A 16,788-nucleotide genomic window follows, 5' to 3' on the forward strand; every position below is an offset into this window, starting at 1 on the left:
GGGATGGGACTGACCAGCGCGGCTACACTCGGCAGTGGGTGAATGACTGAAGTAAAAACCTCCTCCCAGCTCCGCCACGCGGTGTGACAGGAGATCATGCCACCCACCCTTCCCGCTCTCTCTCCATTGAGTGCCACCACAGCCGCACAGCGTTCCTTTCAATCAGGAGGAGTCACGGACCCGAGGACAAATTCAGCTCAGCAGACGGTTCAGCTGAGACTGAGAAAGTAACTGTCACCGCTCAGTCAGTGACTAAAGTAAGTTAACTGCAGTGCTGCAGCTGAGCCTGCTCCTGTAGAGGAAAGACAGGGGCCAGCCAGGGGCAATATACGTACTGTCTGTTTGACTTTGTATACATATATGTACTGTGTACATGAACCTGCCCCCCCCCCCCCCCCCCAAAAAAAAAAAAGTATATAAGATCTTTAAGTGTACTCCGGAAAAAAAATTAAAGAAAAGTAGGGTTATAAAAATATATTAGCTGTTTATTAGTAGTTTCCTGAGTGGGGCTTTAAGGGTATCCTACCCTGCTGGGGCATACCATGTGGCATAATGTGAATTCGGCTCATACCGTGTGGCGTAATGTAAATTTCCACTCATACTGTGTGGCGTAATCTGTATCTGGCTCATACTATGTGGCATAATGTGAATTCGGCTCATACCGTGTGGCGTACTGTAAATTTTCGCTTATACCATGTGGCGTAATGTGAATTTCCACTCATACTGTGTGGCATACTCTGTATTTGGCTCATACTATGTGGCGTAATGTGAATTTCCGCTCATACCGTGTGGCGTAATGTGAATTTTGTCTCATACTGTGTGGCATAATGTGAATAAGGGTTAACTGGTGAGCATGGGGACATCCATGACAAATGCTGGTGTCCTGCCAACGAGGGTTCTGATGGCACATATGTAAATTTTAAACTTTACTTGTGTTATATTAAAACCCAAATGTTCGCCCCCCTAAATCTCCCATACTTTTCAGAGTGGCCCACTCAAAACCAGGGTGTTGGTGCTGGGGGGTGCAATGGGTGGGGTGTGTGGCAGGGAGAGGAATATATATGCACCTAGGCTCACCACTCTCTAGTCCCGCCACTGGGTCAGGGATAGGTTGAGGAAGTGTAAGCAGCAATAGGGTGCAGTGGCAGCTAGGACTAAGGGTTATGCCATAGCAGGCAGTCAGTACCAGCTGATGGTCGCACTATTATATTTTATTTCTCTGGGGTGGATTATATTTACTTTATTAAGAACTAGGGAGAAATTAGATTACGCTATGTGATTTTACTGAGGGAATGGGAAATAGTGCTAGACATGTCCCAGGGCAGTGCTAGACACGCCCAAAAGGCGGTGCTAGACACGCCCCTCCGGCAGTGCACCCCCTAATAAAATCAGCTGCGCACGCCTATGCTTACTACACGTGGGTATAATATTGCCACATATGTTAACTCGTACATCTAGCCTCAATAGACCACTCAGTGTGAGATACCTGGCGCAAGTGAGCCGCCAGGTCCTATGCACCTCTGCTAGTGCTAGGCATCTTTTGGGGGCTGAAAATTGTCTTTGTCGCAACAGGATGCGACTAGGACGCACCAGGAGACTGTGCGGAATAATGTGATATGCGACACTTGTATATCTGTGTATGACTGAGTCTGTATACGGAGCAGAACAGAACTTGTATTTGGAAAAAAGCTGCTGCTACATTGTAGCACTTCGTGTACAGATAGAGACTCTGTGGCACAACGATATACAAGTGTCACATATCACATTAATCAGCACAGACTCCTGGTGCATAGTAGCCACATCACATTGTGACTAATGGCTCCCATGCATCAGCAATAAATTGCTGCAATGTCCAGTCCCCCCCCCCCCCCCCCAATGGCTGGGTCAGGGAATCGGGAATATTAAATATGTTTAAAAATCCACATTCCCCAATCCTGACTGAAAATGGTGGGGAACTGCAATCAGGCAGTTTAACATGTTTAATTTCCTGATTCCATGAGGCATGGCCAATCAGTGCCGTAACTAGATGTGTGCTGAGGGGGCCTTGCCCACAGCGCAAATGTGGGCAAGGCGCACTATCTGGCAGCGCACCTACCCGTACGGCCAGTCAGTAAGTCCTGGGCCGGCGCCACCGCTTGCCTCCCTCCTCTGCATGTGAGGGGAGCGGGAGCGCGGCTGTAGCCGCATCTATCAGCAAACGGCTGCCCCGTGTCCCGCTGCCGCCGGGAGTCCCGCTGTGAGTGCAGGAGAATGGGACTCCTGCTGCTGGCGGGGTGTGGAGCGCTGTCGGAGGTTGCTCCCGGACCCGCTCTCATGCTGCTTTTAGCGTCGCCGCAGCATGTGTCCCGGACCCCAGGAGAGGCTCTGTGCCTGGATGCTGCAACCACCTCCAGGTGACTGACAGAACACACACACACACTTACTCACTCCAGAGCAGACACACACACACTTACTCACTCACTCTCTCTCTCATGCAAAACAGGGGGGAATGTGTGGACTCTGTTACTGTAATGTGTAAAAAAGGGGGATTCTGCCTGCCTAATGTGTAAAAAAAAAAAAAAAAAAAGAGGGGGACTCTGCTGCCGTAGTGTGTAAAAAAAAAAGGGGGACTCTGCTGCCGTAATGTGTAAAAAAGGGGGATTCTGCCTGCCTAATGTGTAAAAAAGGGGGATTCTCCTGCCTAATGTGTAAAAAAGGGGGACTCTGCTGCCGTAATGTGTAAAAAGGAGATGCTGTCTGCCGTAATGTGTAAAAAGGAGATGCTGTCTGCCGTAATGTGTAAAAAGGGGACTCTGCCTTGATAAATCTAAATATTTATCTTATATAATACCCTTTATGAGGTCTAAGAACACTGTACGCTATCTACGTATGAAGTACCGTAAGGGTACGCTAGTTGCGTAACAATCGCTTTGCCGTGATCGAGACGCTCAAGCGTCACGTTCGCTCACGGCAAAGAGATCACAGGCAGGCACGTTATTGGCTGTTGACTAACGTAATGATTCGCTATAGCGTAGCGGATGCTCGGGACCACGAAGAGATCACCAGCGGCACACACGCTCGCAATGTAAAACCTTTATATCTAACCATAAACAGTGTATTATGCAGTAAACCCTTTGTGTAGTGATATGGTGTAAATGCAACACAGTATAACCTTACTAGCTTAAAAGCAGTTTGAGCGTCACCGACGCTCTGAGAATACTTAACTCTATAAGAAATACACAGATACCTGGGCTTAGGGTCCAACGCCTAATATATATATATTTTGAATGATATACTTGCAAAAGAATTAATACAAATACAAATCATACACTACAATATAACATAGACTAACTAACCAGGTAACTACACAGTAAATACAATACAATTAAGTTTAAGAGAAAAATGAGAGAAAGAGAAGAGAGAGATATGGCCCATAATAACAAGAGAGAAACAGTATGATTACGGAGAAAAACTTACGCACAAAGGAAACGATCGCATGCGCCTCTGGACATCCAGCTCCCGATTTTCAGCAATGATAACCGTTGAAGAGTAAGAGCTGGATGTGATCGGCCTTTCTATTTATGCCCCACACACAATGCAATTCAATGGTCCCTACAATCTCATTGTTCATTGGACACAGGAATTCGGCTTCGCATTATAACAAAAGGTCATAGGTTGATTCATACAGGTGGGCTGTGACTATTTCCAACAGCTCAGGTGGGAGGGAAACTGGGTTTCCCGCCGCATGGGTAATAAAGTGCAAATAAAGTAAATGTTCATAAACTTCTTATGTCCATAACTATTCGCACGAGCGATTGATCTGCTTCAAACCAACACCGGAATATTTCTAATTAAATATTCTTCCGATGGATACTAAACACCACTGTATTACTCCTGTCTGACCCTTCGTATCAAACAAAGAGGGATTTCTCTGTTCATGAACATTCTATATTAACCAAACTTTCAGAATCTATCAAAGGGACCATGATCTACAAAATACATTATATAGTGAAAATATGTAACGATTGAGTCGCACGCTACGATCACATAAACTCTACCGTAAATACGCATACCGTGCGCCTGCGGGTGCCCGCGACTGTGAGTATGCGCACGTACGGGAGAGCGTACGCATGCGCAGCACGGACCTGTGTGAGGTGCAAATATGGTAGTGTGCATAGAGATATTTTTCTGACTTTGACAGTCCACCCTTTGGCAGTCAATAATAACTGCCACCTTCTAAAACATTTCAAAAGAGAAAAATATATGTCAGGGGTTAATACATTTACATGGTTGGGTAGGGGAGGAGAGGAGAAGGTAGGAAAAGGGTATGACCTAGTGAGATAGCAGAAGCATGTGTGTATGAATCCGTGCTTGGGGGTCATGTATCATCGTGCCGTACGTGTTTTAAATCAAGCTTCGAGGTATTGCGAAGTATACATTTGAATTCCTTCTTATCCCGTGGTACGGGTCTGTGGATGGGCTGTCAAACTTTACCGAGCTCTTTTCGGCTTTGGTTGTAACAAAATGGGGGAGCACATTTTAGTTGATGATACATGAATGGGGGAGATATGTGATTGCTGATATCTGTGCCTGTATTCCCTATCGACTATGTGTGTCATTACCTGAGGGTTGTAGAAATGAAGAAAAGACATAATTATGGTAAATGCGGTGGTATTCTATGTCAGGTAAATGTACATTCGTCGATTGAGGTCTTGTTTGGTGTCTGTTGAATGCAGTCTTCTTTGTGCTTTTGCTCATAAGGTGCGAGCAAAGCTGTCAATGTCCATAGATTTACAAAAGTGTTGGGCTAGCGTAATTTTAAAATTTCTAGGGAAACTGGGGATCCATGGCATAGTTCATCAAAAATCTGTGTATCAGGTGGTCAAAACTTCTTCTTTTAATCCCTCTGTTGTCTGTATATCGGCTCATCAAATTCCTCGTCCAAGTGGGTCTTGTTACCTTGGAGAAAACGGAAAAACAGGTGAAAGAAACGGACCGTAGAAATCGCATTTTCATCACATCATTGTTTCTACATTTGGGTCATAAATCAAGTCCATTGGAATTACAGTTTCCTCACTCCTTAAATTCATTACCCTAGTACGATGATTGCACTTCATTAAAGCCTGACCGCATCTAAATATCAATCCAATCGATATGACAACACCTAAGATACATAGGAGAAACTTCCCAACATCCATTATGACTCCTTGAGCCCAGTCTCCTAAACCAGAAAACCAATTTCGCGGGTTCAACCATGACACCCAACCAGTCAGCTCATTACCTACAGCAGCAAGAGTGAGATTGTGTCTCCTGCGAAATTCCCACTTCAATTGGAGAATATCGTCCATCTTTTGGTCTATGACCTCGACCGGATCCTCGGTGCTATTCGTAATATATGTGCAACATTTCACGCCGTATTGTGTTGCCAGTGTGACACAATATCCGCCTGTCACTGCTGTGAGGTAATTGAGAACCATTCTATGCTGTACCAGTTCTGTTTTGTAAGCTTGAAGTTCCCTTCCAGTATACCTAAATGTGTCATCACAAATCCCTTGAAACCCCCCCCGGACGCCCTATTATATCAGCAAATGATTCATTATTACAGCCGATTGCCCGGTTTGTGGACAGTTTCTTACAACCACTTGTGAGCAATATGTGGAGCTATATCAGGGATACGGGTGATTTTCTCGATAAAATCCACAAAATTGGTGATATCAATGATGACATATTTTTGGCATCAATGGATGTCAATTCATTATATACAGTGATCCCCCACTCCACTGGTCTTGAAGCATTGAGGGTGGCGCTAGGTAGTGGTACTCATGGCGGTCCCCCCACTGAATTTTTGATTACTTTGGCAGAACTTGTTCTAAGTAAAAATCACTTCTGCTATGGCACTGATTTTTATCTCCAGTGCAATGGGACCGCCATGGGTTCTAACTTAGCGCCAGCCTACGCTAATTTATTTATGCATCAGTATGAGAATACACATATTGTCCCCAAATTTGGTGATAAGTTAGCATATTTTGGTCGCTATATTGACGACATATTTGTCTTATGGAGAGGCACTGTGTCTGAGTTTCATGGAATGGTTCAGTATCTGAATGCAATTGATGGCCCAATTCGGTTCACCTATGAAATACACCATGACTGTATCAATTTTCTTGATGTCACCGTTTTCCGGGAAGGTACACATCTAGGATCTACACTTTTCCGTAAACAAACAGATAGGAATACACTGTTGTTTGCAACAAGCCACCACCCAGAAAGCCTAAAAGAAAATATGCCTATATCTCAATTCCTACGTGTGTTACGAAACAACTCCTCAATGGACATTGCTGACCAACAGCTTTCCGAAATGTCGGAGAGATTCCTTGCGAGAGGGTACTCACCGAAGGTGGTCACTAGATGCCTCAGGAAGGCTAAGGTCAAATTCAAGAATATTGGTCAGAAACCTACATCAAGACTTGAGTCTGGTCGACTCATCTTCACTTCTACATTTGACACAAAGTCCAAGGATGCTGAAAAAACGATCAGGAAACACTGGCCTATAGTTGCATCAGATGCCAAACTGGTGGGTCTGAGCCAAAGACCACCGATGCACTCCTATCGCAGGGGGCCTAATTTGCGACAATTGCTGATGCGTCCGACCCTACAACCATGCACCACAAACCAAACATGGCTTGCGAGGAGAAAATTGGGCTGTTTCCGATGTCCGGACTGTACAACATGTAGATCTATGATGAGCGGATCTTCCTTTGTTCACCCACAAAGTGGAAAACGAATTCCAATTAAACACAAGTTGTCGTGCACGTCTGACTTTGTGATATACATTATCATCTGCCCTTGTGGGCTATACTATGTGGGACTCACTACACGGTGTTTCCGTGAACGCATGGCGAACCACCGTTACTCCATCAGACAGGCATTAGAGACCAATAAGACGGATAAACCAGTAGCTAAACACTGGCTACAACAAAAACATTCAGTCTCAAGTCTAAAATGCATGTTAATTGACCATATTCCATCAACGATCCGAGGTGGTGATAGAGAATTGAAATTGAAACGACGTGAATCACGGTGGATTTTTGAATTAGAGACACTTATTCCATTAGGTCTCAATGAGACAAATCCATATGGTATCTTCCTAGGATAATTTGCAGTCATGGTGTATTTACATTTACATTTTGTCTCAGGCATATTTGTATATATAGTTCTGTGACCCGGGTTTATGTTGTGGCTCTTTTGATACCAGCCAGTAATATGGCGGCCTCATTAAAGCCCTATATACCCCGTGGCCTGCATAATATATATATTTTTATTGTTTAAAATATTTTTTCATTCATTTTTCTTTTAATGATGTATTAAAAGTTACGTTTTATTATAAATTTTTAATTTTCTAATATGTGGGAGAAATTGTACACCACCATCTATTTGAGATCCCCGGCCGACCTACCTTGTAACATCTGCGCTTGTCACTCTTTTACATGTCACTATATTTTTATTTTTATTATTCTCCGGTTTTTTTTTTTGTTTTTTTTTTTGTTTGTTTTTTTTTTTGGACTTGTTGTCATCTCTATTGACATGTATGTCATCTCCTTTGTATAGTTGTGCGTCCCAGGTACCGCTGGAACGCATTTTGATTCTCCACTTCCTATTTTTGGCTCTTATTACCCCACTTCCGGTTTACGGAAGTCACTTCCGGTTAGCGCGTGCGTTCCAGCAACTGCTGGAACGCATGGACCACTTCCTAGTTTCTTTGAATCTTGTATGTGGTGCGGTTTTTGATAACCAGCACCGTTTAAAATAAAAAACATACTCCATGGGGGTTAACACGAAGGTGCTATACACCCTTCCCCCATAGTAGTTGCATTGTATACATATCAGGTTTTAGCTCCTAATTGACAGTCTAGTATAGAACAGGAAGTGACATATGTAGGAGGGGCGTGATACTCAAATTGATGATGGTATAAATACTTGTAGATGTTGAACATGTCTGGCACTCTGCTTCTGGTGCTCTGTCACCACACAACACCGCTTTGCTGTCCTGACAAAGATCACTGGGATGTGATCGAAACGTCGACCAAAGAATGTACCAATAAATGACCTTCTGACCTTTTTAAGAAATAATTGGTGAGTGCCCTCTTTTTCAAAAGACTATTATCAGGAACCCAAAAAATTCCTTGGAGTTGAGCACCACCGTGTTGTCCCCTGGAGATTCAGTACAGTGCGGATGCTTGCATGTTCTAAATGTGTCATCATACATTTCAGTGATATTATCTAACAAATTTGCGAGCGCCGATATGTATTTATAATTCAGCACTCCTCTAGCGGTGCGGGTGAAATCTAACGCGATTAAGAATTGAATCCCGGTGGATTCACTTATCAGATCAGAGGCCGGATGCTCTGTCTTCTCTATCTGGTGCCTTTTAACAACGTGCTCGTAATGGGTGTGAGTATAAGGAGCTTGGGCACCACGGTGTATGTCTTTCATTTTGTCATGTGATACAGTCATTACTTCAGGCAGTACTTTTCCAATATAACACAATCCTTCAGAGTTTGGGGCAAGCCACTTGTACGCCTTTCTCCCGCATATGAAATATGCATCATCGGGGAGAACATATGGGACGGAGTAGGACATAACCATATTACACACCTTCCATGTGAAATCTCCTAACCCTAATTCTTCCATCTGCTTAGTACACGTATCAGGTTGTACGATATGTGCACAGTATCCTGGTGATACCTCTCCAACTCTAGTAATCCTATTTCCTAAGGTATACCTATACCGGAAAGATTTTCCTCTACTGGCTATGTGGCGTACAAGCTCTGTATCTGTAGGCATTCTATCTGCTCTGTGTGAAAAGGTCATGGTTTGATTACTCCATGACACTTCCCAATTTCCCGGCTTTTGGGGATTGGAGATGTTAAAACATAATAGGGACCTATCCACATGGTATTGGTGGAGCTTCAAACTAGGAGGACTGGAGATATTAAACCTCCTGTCCACCGGTCTCCCACCACTTAACTCAAGTACCTCCCCTATCGTTAAAGGAAATGGTACTAGCCCTGATTTGCTATGACCTTGAGGTACTTGAGAGCATACCCAACAATCTGTTTTATTTAACACACTACCCACTAAAGAGTGATAGTCACTCAAGGGATGCCGGTCCATATGGATATTAAAACTGGATTGGCATTTCTTTATGCACCCATCCTCAATGACATTGTTACAGAGCCGACAGATACAGTTTTCTTCAGCTAACAATCCTTCACAATTCCTTCTATGGTCAATGCTATCGGATCGTTTTCTGATACTCGCCTTTGCTTGTTGATTATGTTGTTCTCGGAAAACTACGCCTCCATTTCTGTCATCAGAACCCATTCCTGAACCTCTCTCGAACTCCATGGTACTCTCGCCGGAACGGACTGCTCTGGTCAACATCATGGTCAACAGGAAAATCCGGATCACAGTCTCTTGGGGCAAGTCCATCTTGTAGGAGGAAACGGAGAAGAATGAGAAGGGGGAAAAATAATTTGAGGGAGAGGGGATGGGAAGTGGAGAAAAAACAATAAAAGGGAACAGGGGATCGACAACTGCTTTTGATCTTGTGGTTCTCGATGCTCAGGTGCCGCCTTAGTCCTCCTGGAACAGACACTCTAGTGATACAACCTCTACCGTCTGTTCCTTATCACAGGACTTCTCTGGATCAACGACCTTCTTACAGTGGGACGAATGAACCCAAGTCTCTCTCTCAGCAACCTTCAATGCTGTAGTGCTAGTCAATAAGACCTGGTATGGTCCTTCCCATCTGTCAATAAGGCAACCTGAGCGTAGAAAATTCCGTATCATTACATAATCCCCAGGTTCAATGTCATGACAATTACTATCTGGTAAATCAGGAATCACTAACTTCAGATTATCATTTTGATTCCTTAACTGTTTACTCATGTTAATCAAGTATTTTACAGTTACTTCATTGTTACACTTCAAATCATCCTGAGGGTTAATCATGACATGCGGTTGTCGACCAAACAAGATTTCAAAGGGAGACAGATTAAGAGGGGACCTGGGAGTGGTTCTGATGCTGTACAGTACAATGGGTAAAGCTTCTGGCCACGTCAATCCTGTCTCTGCCATCACTTTACTCAGTTTATTTTTAATAGTGCTGTTCACTCTTTCCACTTTCGCACTCGCCTGTGGACGGTATGGAGTGTGCAGCTTGCTATCAATTCCCATCAATTTACACATTCCTTGAAAGACATCACCTGTAAAATGGGTACCCCTATCACTTTCGATAATTCTGGGGATACCATATCTACATACAAATTCCTGCACAATTTTCTTAGCAGTAAACATAGCGGTATTTGTGGCCGCCGGAAATGCTTCGACCCAATTTGAGAAAACATCTATACAAACAAGTACATATTTCAAATTTCGACAAGGGGGTAATTGAATGAAGTCAATCTGTATTACCTGGAATGGGCCGCCGGCAGGTGGGATATGGGATGGTTCTGTAGGTATTGCCTTTCCAATATTCTTTCTCAAACAGGTAAGGCATGACATGGCTCTTTTACTCGCATGAGAGGAGAATCCTGGGGCGCACCAATATGCTCTTACCAACTTGCACATCCCTTCCCTGCCCAGATGAGTCAGCCCGTGAGCTGCTTCAGCCAAACATGGAAGATATGCTCTGGGGGCCACTGGTTTACCATGTCCATCCGTCCAGAGTCCTGAGGACTCCTGGCCATATCCCTTTGCCTTCCAGACTGCCTTTTCCTGTGTGGAACACAAATTTTGCATCTCACACAACTTCTGTGTGTTGATGGTATTAAATACCATCAGTTGTGTGGTGTCTGTCTGTCTGGGGGTACCAGCTGCTAATTTAGCCGCTTCGTCTGCTCGGCTGTTACCAAGCGATACTGGGTCTTGGCTATATGTATGTGCTTTACATTTGATAACAGCCACTCTGTCGGGTTCCTGTATCGCTGTTAGAAGCCTTTTTATGTGAGCTGCATGCGCTACCGGTGTACCAGCTGCCGTCATGAAATTTCTGAGGCGCCATAGGGCTCCGAAATCATGGACTACCCCGAATGCGTATCTAGAATCGGTGTAGATATTGGCTGATTTGCCCTTAGCCAATTCACATGCTCTGGTTAGAGCGACCAGTTCAGCAACCTGGGCTGAGTGAGGTGGGCCTAGCGATTCCGCTTCTATGGTGCCTTGGTCATCTACGACTGCGTACCCAGTACACAAGTCTCCCGAGTCTGACTGTCTATGACAACTACCGTCCGTGTAGAACGTAAGTTCTGCATCTTCCAGTGGGTTGTCACTGATGTCAGGCCTTGCGGTAAAATTTTGGGTCAAATATTCCATACAATCATGAGTGTCTTCCTTTGTATTAAATCCTTCTTCCCCACCACTCTCATCCTCCACCCTTTGTGCCTGTCCAGGCACACCTGGGAGATATGTTGCAGGATTTAATGCACTGCATCTCCTTATGGTGATGTTTACGGGGGCCATTAGTGCCAATTCCCATCTTGTAAACCGCGCTGATGAGACGTGCCTGGTTTGGGCAGAATTTAGCAAGGCTGACACTGCATGTGGTGTATGAATTGTGAGGTTGTGACCTAGTACGACGTCTTCGCTTTTCGTTACTAGCAATGCTATCGCAGCAGCGCTTCGCAAGCATGTGGGGAGGGATCGCGCTACCGTGTCTAGCTGAGCGCTGTAATATGCTACTGGCCTGCTGGCATCACCGTGCTTTTGGGTTAGTACTCCTGCCGCGCAACCAGCACTTTCTGTTCCGTATAGTTCAAAGGGTTTCCCATAGTCCGGCATACCTAATGCTGGTGCCTGCGTTAGGCACTGTTTAAGTCTCTCAAATGCTGCCTCAGACTCGTCTGTATGCGAAATCCGATCAGGTTTGTTTGAGGAGACCATCTCCTGCAAAGGTAACGCTAGGATGGAAAACCCTGGGATCCAGTTACGGCAATACCCACACATTCCTAAAAATGTTCTGATCTGTTGCTGGGTTTGTGGCAGAGTCATGTCTCTAATTGCTTGAATTCTATCAGCGGTCAGGTGTCTCAGTCCTTGTGTTAGACAGTGTCCCAAATATTTTACCTTAGTTTGGCATAATTGCAACTTGTCTTTGGAAACCTTGTGTCCTGTGTCTGAAAGATGAAACAGGAGCTGTTTCGTATCCTTCAGGGATGCCTCCAATGAATCAGAACACAGTAGTAGATCATCCACGTACTGTATTAATACTGATCCACTCACTGGTTGGAAAGACTGTAAACAATCATGCAAAGCCTGAGAGAATATACTTGGGCTATCTATGAATCCTTGTGGTAATCGAGTCCATGTGTATTGGACTCCTCTGTATGTAAATGCAAACAAATATTGACTGTCAGGGTGCAGAGGTACCGAAAAGAAAGCGGAGCAGAGGTCAATAACAGTGAAAAATTTCGCAGTGGGAGGGATTTGCATTAGGATGACAGCTGGATTTGGCACTACGGGGAACTGACTCTCAACTATTTTGTTAATCCCCCTTAGATCCTGCACTAGCCTGTAACCCCTCCCCCCACTCTTTTTCACAGGGAAGATGGGACTATTAGCAGTGCTGGACGTTCTTACCAGAATGCCCTGTTGTAGCAAGCGCTCTATTACTGGGTAAACTCCTAACTCCACCTCTGGCTTCAGAGGGTACTGTGGGATTTTTGGAGCTATCCTACCATCTTTTACTTGTACAACTACCGGAGCTACGTTTGCCATTAATCCAGTGTCCTGTCCATCTTTTGTCCAAAGTGACTCTGGTATCTGAGATGTCATTTCTTCTACTTGGGAGGGAGTCCTATTTGTCATAATGGTATGTGACATTAATTTTGACGGGGAGTCTAACATGTCTCGTACTTCCTGAGCGTGATTCTCAGGTATGTCCAAGAATACACCTTCAGGAGTACAATAAATGACGCACCCCATTTTACACAGTAAGTCTCTTCCCAGGAGATTGGTCGGTGCCGATGCAGCCAGCAAAAAGGAATGCTTGGTATGTAAAGGCCCTATTGTAATCTCTGCTGGTTTGCTAACAGGGTAATGCTGGACTACTCCCGTTACCCCTATGGCTGGAATTGTCCTACCAGTGGTCCTCATGCCCACTGTCGAATTTATCACTGATTTGGCCGCCCCTGTGTCTACAAGAAAGTTTAATGATTTACCAGCTACATTGATTGCAATTTCTGGTTCACTTCCAAGACTTGCAATCAATTTTACTGGCTGCAGATTACAGGTATGGCCACACCCCTATTGGGTATGGTGACCTCCCTGAATCCCGCTGGCAGCAACTACTTGTGAGGGGGTTAGCTGGGAACTACCAGAGGTTTGCCAATCTCTGTTTGGGGGGTATCTTTTTGTTTCCCCTGCATGTGGCTCATAACTCCGTTTCTGCGGACCTTGCTCCCAATGTCGTGTGTCGTGTCGTTGTCTAGGGGGTTGATAAGATTTTTGTACATTTCTTGATCTACAGTCTCGTGCAAAGTGTCCCTGTCTGTGACAAAAATAACATGTTACCACATTTGACTTACCCACAGGGTTTGGTGATGTTAACACAGGCTGTTTTGTGGTCAGGGCCTGTATACTTACTGCCATTAACTTATCACTTTGTTGTTCCCTGTGTCTGGTGATGTTCCTATCGTGATCAATAGCAGCCTCTCTCAAAGTAGCCACAGACAGACCTCGCCAACACGGTTGTGTGGTCTGTACCCTAGTCTTTAATGATTCTTTTAAACCATCCATCAGTACCGATACTGCTACTTCTCGATGGTTTATGTTTGTTTTAATGTCCTCTATGCCTGTATATTTTGCCATTTCTGATAATGCTCTGTGAAAATACTCTGCAGCTGTTTCTGACTCCTTCTGTTTAATGGAGAATATCTTGTTCCATCTGACTACCGCTGGGAAATACTCTTTTAACTGTAAGTTTGTTCTTTTTACATTGTCTTTGTTGTACACATCTGTAAGAGGTACATCCTGATCTAATCCGCAATCAGCTAAAAATTGAGTTGCGTCAACATTGGAGGGTAAACATGCTCTCAGCAATATCTGCCAGTCTTTATTGTTGGGCTCTACAGTGTTACCTAAGTCTCTGATGTATTTTTGACTGGCAACTAAGTCTTTTCTAGGGTCAGGGAATTCAGACACTATGGTCCTTAATTCCATTCTGGAAAATGGGCTATACATGGCAATGTTCCTCACAGGGGTGACTCCTGATGTGTCAGTTTTCCCATTTGGAACAGCTATTACCCTAACAGGAGTAACTCTAACAACATCACTCTGTGTGGGTTCTACAACCTGTGGTGAAATGGCTTCAGCATAGTGTATGGTGCCGTACTTACCTGTAGATACGACCTCATCTATCCCTCCGCTAGGGGCCTTTGTTACTAATCTCGTGGGTGGAGCTGTGCCTACTGTGGTCTCTGCTATGGTGGCTGCGAGAGAGAGCGCTGAAATTGTTGCCGATTCGTCTTCTTGATCACACTCCTGAGGAAAGTTCAAAACAGGGTACAACTTGCACGGGTTAATACTTGCATTGGTTAATTGGTTAACATTATCTTTAACATTTACACAGTTGCTAAGTGTTTGTGTGTTACACCTTAGTGCGTCATTCTCCGCAACCAATTTCTCTCCTGATATATATGGTGGCGGTGGGGCCGTGGCTATCAGTTTTCTGATTGAGCCAGATCCCGCCGCCTGAGCCAATCCTCTCTGTATGTCACCCTCCTGTTGCCACAACTGCAAATAATCATAATGCTTGATTCGTCTCTTTGCTGATTTAATGAGACATATCCTTCTCCTTAAATTCGTTAACACTTCTGTGCTGAAGCTACCTACTCTTGGGAATTTCTCCCCGTCATGTACTGTCATTCTCTCCCATTCATCACATAAAGCTTCTGTGTGACTTCCGTATTTCTCACACATTACATACCTTGCCGACCCAATTGGTCGGTTCACTGAATCAACCCGAACCGAGGTTGATCGCCCCCTACCTAAACAGGTGGCCCCCATAGTTCGAAGGTGTTGCTTTATTCAACCAACCCTTACGCAAACCAAATGTCCAAAATAGGCTGACGGTGGCGGTTTACCGAGTACCCCACTCACTCGCCCACGCCGACCAATACGACCTGATCACACCGATATGGTGCTGGCGTACTCGACCTAGGGCCCCTGCGACCTGAACCTCTATTTACTGGAACCTGTGAGGGTGATCCGAAGAACACTTACTCTTTCCAGTAACTATTGGTTGCTGGATAGTTCCTGAGTGAGCAGCGAACTTCCCTTAAAATAAAAAAAATTACACAAATCACGTTAGAATGTACAAATAGCGTTTATGACCTTCGTACACAAATAGTACCGGTCAGGTTTACTAATGTACACAATTACGTGCGGTACAGTCGTTCAGCACATAAGCAACTAATCTTATGTACGGAGCGACCAGTGGAATCGAAAATTGCGGCTGCGAATTCCTTCAGCAAGAGCTTGTATGGCCTATATGGGTGTTGCACCAACCCTTTCTTGGTGTTGTGCCTGTGGACTGTATAGCGGACTTCCTTGTCTGCTGTACCTGAACCTGTTGGTCTGCTATGACCTCCTGGTCTGTTACAGTATGACCTCCTGGTCTGCTACACTCTAATGCTCAAATTGTATATTTAACCAGGGATGCCTCCCTAGCCACCATGTACGTCACTAACACGCATGTACCTCACGAGAACTCGACTTTTCTTGTGGTTCAACCTGTAAAATTGTATACAACACACTCACTCACCACATGTACACTTTTGTTTCTATTTCTATTTCTGCGCAGAAATTTCTCTTTAGACCAGATGTGTTACAAATTAGGAGAAGGATCTATTAATTTAAATTTCGAATTAAAAAAAGTAGATTTGCGCGATTTATCGCCTGGCGTTATTTACCGCGTGGCGCTACTTATCGCGTTGAGAGGAGAGGAAAAAAAACTTGTGATTTGAGTTACGTGGGCGTACCCGTACGCTCCGTTGCGTAATATACGCTGCGTGCGTCGGCCCTTGGATTGCGTACGCAAGTCTCAGTCTTTTGTTAGAGACACGTGTACGCAAAGCAAAGATCCACCGTAACACAATTTATACGTTTATCAATGTAGATGATCCTTTATCATCTACCGCACACCACACTGACTTCGCCTTATCTCCCAGGCAAAACTGTGTGTTTGTCTATACTTTAACTATGTTACCTTTACTCTTAAACTATAAAATAGTGACAAATCTTTCTTAGCACGTTTATCAACTATAAAACTGGCAAACAGAAGAGTGATATACGAAAATACACAAATGAAAAAGAAATGCAGATATATATATGCGTGCGTGTGTACGCAAGACAGAAAAAAAAATAAACAGTTTTAAAAAGACACTATTGTTTTGTTCTTACCTCCGGTTCCCGGATTCCTTCAGCACCCTTTACTAAGAGAAGCAGACGCTTATCCAAACAGCACTACGAGGAATATGATCTCCCGCCCTTTGCTGCTGGATAATGTCTGCTGAAATTACCTAGTGTAGATATGTGAAGGACAGGACGAGCCCGCAATTGATAAATCTAAATATTTATCTTATATAATACCCTTTATGAGGTCTAAGAACACTGTACGCTATCTACGTATGAAGTACCGTAAGGGTACGCTAGTTGCGTAACAATCGCTTTGCCGTGATCGAGACGCTCAAGCGTCACGTTCGCTCACGGCCAAGAGATCACAGGCAGGCACGTTATTGGCTGTTGAC

General features: G+C 44.3%; 1 protein-coding gene across 1 annotated transcript in view; it reads left to right on the forward strand.

Moving 5' to 3' along the window:
* HS2ST1 (heparan sulfate 2-O-sulfotransferase 1) overlaps positions 1–16,788 on the forward strand; it is a 347,427-nt gene that overhangs the window by 304,520 nt on the left and 26,119 nt on the right. The window lies entirely within an intron of this gene.

This window comes from Pseudophryne corroboree, chromosome 9, assembly GCF_028390025.1.
Source record: "Pseudophryne corroboree isolate aPseCor3 chromosome 9, aPseCor3.hap2, whole genome shotgun sequence".
NCBI lineage: Eukaryota > Metazoa > Chordata > Amphibia > Anura > Myobatrachidae > Pseudophryne > Pseudophryne corroboree.